Consider the following 8,201-nt stretch of genomic DNA (forward strand, 5'->3'; position numbering starts at 1 on the left):
ACGGCCAGAGGAGAAGAGATGGATGAAAGGAGAAGGAGAACGCAGGAAGAACCGAAAAGGAGGAAAGAAACCGCACACGCATTATTTTCACATAGTAGAATTTCTTACAGGGTAATTCCAAAAGACACAACTATGGACAAATTATGAGATCTGAAAATGTGTCAAAAACTGGGTAGATTTAAAATCAGTATAAAGAGGCCAGCAGTAAACACCTTGAAGACACTTTAGAATGATAATACTTTTAATAGCTATAAAGTCTTGTCAGGCAATAATTTTGTTGTTTTTGTTCAGTTGCTAAGTCTTGTCTGACTCTTTGCAACCCCATGGCCTGCAGCCCGCCAGGCTTCCCTGTCCTTCACCAGCTCCCAGAGCTTGCTCAGACTCATGTCCATTGAGTCAGTGACGCCATCCAACCATCTCATTCTCTGTCACCCCCTTCTCCTCTTGCCTTCAGCCTTTCACAACATCAAGGTCTTTTCCAGTGAGTCAGCTCTAATGATAAATCTGTCAAAAGATTATGGGAGAAATTATAAAACTATACGGAGAGTTATTAAGTAGGAGAAGCAAATTGAGAGGTATACAATGTTTATGAATAGGAAGACCCAATTTGTAAAGATACTAGCTTACAACCAATATAATTCATAAATTCAATGCAGTACTATGGTTTAAATCAATGCTGATTTATAATCAATACTAATTCTGAAATGTATGTGAAAAAGCAAAGATCCAACAATAACCAAGACATCCCTGCAGAAGAAAATCAGACTCCAAGGTTACTGTAAAGTTATACTCATTAATATAATGCAGTGTTTGTTCAGATCAATAGATGGGCAGACCAATGAAACAGAATTGAGAGCCAGAAATGAACCCATTCACAGAAATGCGATTTCCAGTGGGAGTCAATACCAGTTAATGGGATCGAGGTGATTTTCATCTATGCGGAAAAGATGAAGTTGAGTACTTTCATCACACCATATGCCGACATCAACTGCATTTGGATTAGAAAAATTGAAAAGCATGTCCATATGTTCTTGCAATAGGAAGAACTTATTAATCAAGGCTGTAAAGGAATACATAAAATAAAATGAAAACCATAAAGTAAGAGATTGATATCTTTAATCACAAAGAGACAGGCAGGGGCCAATCAAGCAGAGCATCGTAGCCTCTAGAAGGAAAGTTGGTGGTCCTGCTGAGCCTTGTGGGAAGATACTGAAGGGTTTTGAGTAGGAGATTATTATGACGTGATTTATATTAAAAAAATCCCATTGGCTGCTTTGTGGAAAATAGACCATAGAGGGCAGGAGTGGAGGAAGGGAGCTGGTGAGAAGATTATTAGAGCAGTCTTTGTCAGGAGATCTTGGATGGGGTGACTGTGGTGGAGACAGAAGGGAAGAGATTCAGACATAGTTAGGGAGAAAAGTGGAGAGAGTAGGCGTAGATTATAATCGAATGAGCCAAATAGAAGAAAATTCCGAGGGTTTTGGGCCTGAGCAACTGGGCAGCTGTGATGCTATTTACTGAGACAGAGAACCCAAGGAAAGAACTATTTAAGGAGTGGCTGAGAAACAGTTTGAGAGTTCTATTTTGCCGATTAGTCAACCAGACAGCAGGCTAAAGAAGGCATTTAGGTGTACAAACACAGAGCTTGCTGCTGAGGTCAGGAGTGGAAAGACCTAAATTCAGACTGTCATCAGCATACAGATGGCATTTATAGCCAAGGGTAAGGGGAGGTAGTTTGGGGTCACGACACAGGGTACCTAGATGCCCCAGGGATCGAATCTGGGTCTCATGCATTGCAGACAGATTCTTTACCATCTGAGCCACCAGGGAAACACCTAACTAGATGCCAGACAAAGACATTTTACTCAGTCTTGGCTCCATCATGCCTGCGTTGATGTTTAGCACAAATGTGAGCTCAGAAATATTTGATGATGAAAAGTCTCTTGGACTGGTTTTTCATTAGTCATCCTACTTTCTTATAATGTATAAAACAAACAGGATTTTAGGCTTTCCCTACTGGTTACTATCAGCCAGTATTGGAAGGTTTTGTATTTGTTTTTAGTAATGACAAACGTCAGGTAGAATTCAGAAGAGTAGGGTTTTCCTGTTAACTCTGCTACTACTAAGATATAATACCTTGGGGTAAAGTCATTTAGTTAGTCTTTATTTTTTAGGTATTTCTCACCTTTTAAGACAAGGGTCTTGGCCCAACTGATTCCTAAGATTCTGTGATTACAGTGAGGTTCAGTTCAGTTCAGTCGCTCAGTTGTGTCTGACTCTTTGCAACCCCATGGACTGCAGCATGCCAGGCTTCCCTGTCCATCACTACTTCCAGAGCTTGCTCAAACTCATGTCCATTGAGTCGGTGATGCCATCCAACCATCTCATCCTCTGTCACCCCTTTCTCCTCCCGCCTTCAATCTTTCCTAGCATCGGGGTCTTTTCCAATGAGTCAGTTCTTCACATCAGGTGGCCAAAGTATTACAACAAAAGTTGCATAAAACATTTATTAATAGCAATAGTATTCCTGTTAGGGGCAAATGCCTTTGCTTTAAACAATAACATCATAAATCACATGGGGTTAGCAGGAGAAAAGGAGAGAGAGAGCTAAATGTGCTGTGCTAGAAATAAACCATTCTTGGTACCGATGCTGTGAGAGAGGGCTGGCAGCAGGGGTGGAGGACCAGGGGAAGCTGGAAGGATGCTGAGGGCGGAGCTTTGCTTGTATTGTTGTGACTGGTGAGCTTTCCATAAGCAAGTGGTTTGGGAACAGGCTTATACTCGGTTTGGTTTCTGTTGTTTGCCTTGCTGTGATGTAAATTTCTTTGAGCTTCCCTAACTTTGGGTAAAGTCTGCCGGGTTGAATATTGTTGTGAACTTTATTGCTTGCTTGGTGAATTTCGTTGTTTTTTTTTTTTTTGAAAATGAAGGAAAGCACCATTTCTATATCTGGAATAATTTCAGGCAGAACAGAAAGAGGATGTAGGACACTGTGATACGATTCACATTTACAACTAATTCAGTAGGAATGAGGGCCTCACAGCCAAGAGTAACCATGGGAAGATAGGGCTCCCCTGGGAAGTCACATAAATCTTTGGCAGAACATCACCGTCTACAAATCATGATATTATTCAAGCCAAAGGAATGAAAAGATCAGGGTGACCCCAGGTTCTTGCCAGTTCTCACTGCCTCTCTATTCATCAAACTTGCTGATTTTTGGAGGATTACTCAGTAAACAGAAGAGTACTTCATATAATATTTATTTTGTGATGAAGAAACATTTTTGCAGTATTTGAAGCAATTCCACAGATGTATTTTTAAAATTTCTGATTGGTGTTAGTAAAGAGATTTATAAAATCTTTCATGTGGTCATTTGCGTTTTTGTATAGGTCTTAATGGAGTTTTTGGAGAAAAATAGCCTGAGTTTAAAATGTGTGCTTATATTTACAAGTGAGTCAAATGTTAAGACAAGATATTTTCCAGTACAGAGGAAGCAGCAAGAGCACTTGTGGTCTTTGTTATCCAAGCTGTTTCTTTGTTTTTCTCTCCAGCAAACAAAGACCTCTTCAGCATCAAGAGGGAAAGAAGTGAAAAGGCTGACCTCGTTTGAAAGGTGCTCCAGAGTGACCTAAGTTGTTTTCGAATTTCCTCTTAGTAATTATATCTGCCATCCAATTTTCCCCTAATTGCTCCAAAATGAAAAGGAAAAAATAACTGACTTTTGAATTTGTCTGAACATTTGTGTGTGTGTGTGTGTGAGGAGTGTGAAAACAAAAATACTTCTGCTAGTAACTTCTACCCACTGATTCTGCGGAACAATGCAAGTTGAAAGAGGAGATGAAAAGTGACGATGGTGAGCAAGCTCCTAGCGGCTCCTGTGGCTGAGCCTCTGGGCTGGAAGCACTCCCTCTGCAGGAGCTGGGGGGTGGGCATCAGGGTGAGGAGGGGCCAGAGAGGAGCCGGGCAGGGGAAGTCTTCAAAGTTCTCCCAAAGGGGGCTGAGACGGATTCCTACCCCATGCCAGTGAGCTCATCACAGTCCTTTCTCCCTTCATTTTGGAACACATTAGTCCATTCCTTGACATCCATGACTTAAAAATTTTTTTCATTGGCGCGCGCGTAGTTGATTTACAGTGTTGTAGCAGTTTCTGTGGTACATCAAGGCGAATCTGTTACACACACCCAAATAGCCACTCTGTTTTAGAGTCCCTTCCCATATAGGTCATTACAGAGCTTGGAGCAGAGTTTCCTGTGCTGCACAGCAGGTCCTTGTGTTCAGTGCTAGTCACTCGCTTGTACCCGGCTCTGCGACCCCATGGCCTGCAGCCCACCAGGTTCTTCTGTCCAGGGGATGCTCCAGGCAAGGATGCTGGAGTGGGTTGCTATTTCCTTCTCCAGGGGACCTTCCCGACCCAGGGATCAAACCTGGGTCTCCTGCACTGCAGGCAGACACCCTACCAACTGAGCCAGCAGGGAAGGCCAGGTAGGGGGAAAAGGGGGATAAACTGGGGTTGACAAAGACACACACTGTATATCAAAAAGATAATAAAGACCTACTGTGTAGAACAGGGAACTCTACTCAATACTCTGGTTTAGGCCTATATAGGAAAAGAATCTAAAAAAGAGTGGGTATACATATAACTAATTCACTTTCCCGTGCGCCTGAAATTAACACCACAGTGTCCATCAACTATGCTCCAATTAAAAGAAAAGCACCTGCACTTTAAAAATGGATGAGGTAGGATTTCCACCTTCTTAAAAATACGCTAGAGTTACTAAAGAACTTGCATTTACAAAATAATTGATGAGAATATCCCTCTGGATTGTATGAGAGTATAGACAGGGACCGCTGGTAGACTCGGGTGTGTGATATTAATCACACATAACTTCTTTCTTTCCTGCTCCATCGGAGGCTGGGCTCTCCTAGTTTTCAATCTCTCCATTTGATGCAGGCAAATCTTTAGTCTTTTGGTTGGTTGGCCAAGAGTCTCTTGATCAAACCTAGGTCTCTGCATTGCAGGCAGATTCTTTACCATCTGAACCACCAGGGAAGCCCAGTAAGTCCTTAATAGTTATCTATTTTATCAGGAAGATCCCCTGGGTAAGGACATGATAACCCACTCCAGTGTTCCTGCCTGGAGAATCCCATGGACAGAGGAGCCTGGCTGGCTGCAGTCCATAGGACTGCAAAGAGCTGGACACGACTGAGTGACTTAGCACGCCCGCAGGCACTCAGTGTGGTGGTTACGAGCGCAGAGGTGGGGCTAGGCTGATAATTTTGGAATTTTTGTTCTATCTCGTGTTGTCTGTCAGACCTTAAGTAATACAACATCTTTGCACTTGAAGTTCCTCACTTATAAAATGTGGATAATAACGTCCCCTTCATAGGGCTATGGAGAGGGTTACACATGTTATGAGAAAAATATTTAGCAGTGTCCTGCTCATTGTAAATACTGTAATTATTAGTGTGTATGCGTGCCTGCTGAGTCACTTCCGTCGTGTCTGACTCTTTGCGACCCCATGGACTGTCGCCAGCCAGGCTCCTCTGTCCATGGGATTCTCCAGGCAAGAACACTGGAGTGGGTTGCCAGGCCCTCCTCCAGGGGATCTTCCCGACCCAGGGTCCGAACCCTTGGTTCTTATGTCTCCTGCGTTGGCAGGCGAGTTCTTTACCACTAGTACCACCTGGGCAGCCCAATTATTAGTGTAGATAACTCCAGGGTTTTTACTGGGTATCTAGGTATTGCTGCAGTCTATGGGGTAGAAAAGAGTCAGACACGACTGAGCGACTGAACAACAGCAAGGTATTGCTCCCATTTCTCTGTGAGCACAATTAATGTCCTGATGAACATTCATTTACAAAAGTCTTTGAAGACATTTCTGGTTATTTCCTCAAGGTAAATTCTTAGACATGAAAACATTTGGTTAAAAAAGTATGTGCAGTTTCAAAGCTTTTTGATTCTTATTTCCAAACTATGAGAAAAGCTTTTCTCACCTCTCCTACCAGCAAAACACTAGGCCTTTCCACTGAAAAATAAATATATGTGTGTGTATCTCCCAATTTGCCGAGGTACAGGAATGCGGAAATAGTCTTTCACTGTTGTTTTAATTTGCATTTATTTGACTAGGGTTCTCTCCTTGATTCATGGGCTAGCCCACTCTTCTATAATTCTAGTCCCACTTGCTAGTCACCCCTGTTATTTCAGGTAGCTATCTTATTCCCTCACTGGTTGATATAGATCACCAGTTCTTTCAACCATTTATCATATGAAATAGGTTCCAGAATAGTTTGTCCTATTCAGAATGTGTTCCAGTTTGTCCTTGTTCCTCTTAAAAGATGGCACCAGAATCAAGCACAGTCTTCCACGTGTGGTCAGACCGGCTGCTACGTGTGCCAAGGGATAAGATGGTTCAATTATAATGTGCTTTTCTTCCGTGAACCCCCTGCTGCACAGTTCCCTTCCCATTTCTATTGAGTCTTGTTGTGACTTAGAATGAATCTGGACCCGAGTAGTTTTTGGCTGATGGATTATTTTTGAAAGTTGTATTTTAAATGACTTTTTCTCTCGTTTTCTGCTGCTTGAAGATCGCATGGTGTAACTGTTATCTTTAAGGCTCTGATTCTACGCCTCTTCTAGGGTAGCACTGGGTTGTGTTAGCTGTGTTAGCATCCTGCCTACATTCTGCATCATCTTGCAAAGTGGATAGTCAATGCATTCTTTGTAGAATGACTGAGGCATGCATTGGAGAAGGACATGGCAACCCACTCCAGTGTTCTTGCCTGGAGAATCCCAGGGACAGAGGAGCCAGTGGGCTGCTGTCTATGGGGTCGCGCAGAGTCAGACACAACTGAAGTGACTTAGCAGCAGCAGCAGCAGAGACAGGCATGAGATGAATAAAGATTGGTGGATCTGATTCTGAGAGATTTGATTCAGCCAACAAACCACCTTGGAAAGGGGGAGAGGAGACTTTCTGAAGTTTCTCTTATTGCTCTTTGGGCTTATCAAAGAGGCTTTTCAAAATGCATATTCAGTTCAGTTCAGTCGCTCAGTTGTGTCTGACTCTTTGCAACCCCATGAGCCACAGCACGCCAGGCCTCCCTGTCCATCACCAACTCCCGGAGTCCACCCAAACTCATGTCCATTGAGTTGATGATGCCATCCAACCATCTCATCCTGTGTTGTCCCCTTCTCTTCCTGCCTTCAATCTTTCCCAGCATCAGGGTCTTTTCCAATGAGTCAAACTCTTTGCATCAGGTGGCCAAAGTATTGGAGTTTCAGCTTCAGCATCAGTCCTTCCAATGAACACCCAGGACTGATCTCTTATAGGATGGACTGGTTGGATCTCCTTGCAGTTCAAGGGACTCTCAAGAGTCGTCTCCAACACCACAGTTCAAAAGCATCAATTCTTCGGCACTCAGCTTTCTTTATAGTCCAACTCTCACATCCATACCTGACCACTGGAAAAACCATAGTCTTGACTAGATGGACCTTTGTTGGCAAAGTAATGTCTCTGCTTTTGAATATGCTATCTAGGTTCTAACTTTTCTTCCAAGGAGTAAGCGTCTTTTGATTTCATGGCTACAAACACCATCTGCAGTGGTTTTGGAGCCCAGAAAAATAAAGTCTGCCACTGTTTCCACTGTTTCCCCATCTATTTGCCATGAAGTGATGGGACCAGATGCCATGATCTTAGTTTTCTGAATGTTGAGCTTTAAGCCAAATTTTTCACTCTCCTGTTTCACTTTCATCAGGAAGCTCTTTAGTTCTTCTTCACTTTCTGCCATAAGGGTGGTGTCATCTGCATATCTGAGGTTATTGATATTTCTCCCGGTAATCTTGATTCCAGCTTGTGCTTCCTCCAGCCCAGTGTTTTTCATGATGTACTCTGCATAAAAGTTAAATAATCAGGTTGACAATATACAGCCTTAACGCACTCCTTTTCCTATTTGGAACCAGTCTGTTGTTCCATGTCCAGTTCTAACTGTTGCTTCCTGACCTGCATACACATTTCTCTGTGAAATTAATGTCCTATGTCATTCATTTTACTACCTGCAAAGCTTAAGGAAGAAAGTGGTGGGTCACTGAAATCTTGAGAGAAGGTAACATTCCACATTTATGTGTGAAGGTGCTTTACAAATTCCGATGTGTTTTATCCTATTCATTCTAAGGTCTGGGAGTTATTATGACCTCTGTGAATGCT

General features: G+C 42.7%; 1 non-coding gene across 1 annotated transcript; it reads right to left on the minus strand.

The window, feature by feature from the left end:
- Nucleotides 1-4,403: 4,403 nt before the first annotated feature.
- Nucleotides 4,404-4,475, minus strand: TRNAC-GCA (transfer RNA cysteine (anticodon GCA)). The gene has a single exon. It is a non-coding gene; the product is annotated as a tRNA-Cys (tRNA).
- Nucleotides 4,476-8,201: the final 3,726 nt, after the last annotated feature.

Source organism: Ovis canadensis, chromosome 20 (assembly GCF_042477335.2).
Source record: "Ovis canadensis isolate MfBH-ARS-UI-01 breed Bighorn chromosome 20, ARS-UI_OviCan_v2, whole genome shotgun sequence".
Taxonomy (NCBI): Eukaryota; Metazoa; Chordata; class Mammalia; order Artiodactyla; family Bovidae; genus Ovis; species Ovis canadensis.